An 896-nucleotide genomic window follows, 5' to 3' on the forward strand; every position below is an offset into this window, starting at 1 on the left:
AATCTCATTCCGTCACTGTATATTTGACCCCTTTTACCCTTATCTAACTCTCACCTCCTCTCTTTCTGGTGAACTGTCATCTGTGTCCATGAGCCCCTACTTGTCTTGTTCGTTTGTTGCTTTCAGTTTTATATCTCACATATAAGTGAAATCATACGATCCTCAACCCTTTCGGTCTGACTTATTTCACTTAGCATGATAATCCCAAGACCATCCGTGTTGCCGCAAATGGCAATATTTCATCTTTTTTTATGACTAATATTCCATTGGACAACAGCGCTCTGTGTGTGCCTGCTGGCTCCGCCCCAGTTGCCTTGAAGACAGTACTTTGCCTCATACTGAGCACTGGTCAATCTAGCTGGGGAACCTGCCAAAACAGACTAGCTAAAAGACATGTTTGTAGTGATTTGGCATTCTCTGCCTGCCTGCCTGCATGGGAACCTAGCCAGGAAGGCTTTCCTCCAATCAGACCCTAAAAGGTCCGGCAGAGAAAAGGGCATACCAGACATAGACCTTGACGGACTTCAAAGGCACAGCAGGTCACAGACACAGGCTCCCAGCTCTGCTAGCTGAGGGTGCTGCTACGTACGGAACTGCATCCTCCCCTCAGGCACCTGGCCTTGAGGACTCCAATTCCTCCCTTCAGTTTTCCCAATTTTACCTTTTTTTCACTTCCAATAGCTGCAAAATAAAGCTCTATGCATGGCCGAGGCAAGTAGAATGGTATTGGTTTCCTGGGTTTGTTTTGATAAAAGTGAACAAATTGAGGTGAGGTCCTCGGTGTGACGCTTTGTATACTGTGGCTTATTTAGTGCTTGGTATGAGCCCAACCGTGAGAAATCAGCTCTTCCGAAATAATATCTAAATCTCAACATGGTTAGCTTTTCACAGGACTG

This window comes from Pteropus vampyrus, unplaced genomic scaffold, assembly GCF_000151845.1.
Source record: "Pteropus vampyrus isolate Shadow unplaced genomic scaffold, Pvam_2.0 Scaffold48, whole genome shotgun sequence".
In the NCBI taxonomy this organism is placed as follows: domain Eukaryota; kingdom Metazoa; phylum Chordata; class Mammalia; order Chiroptera; family Pteropodidae; genus Pteropus; species Pteropus vampyrus.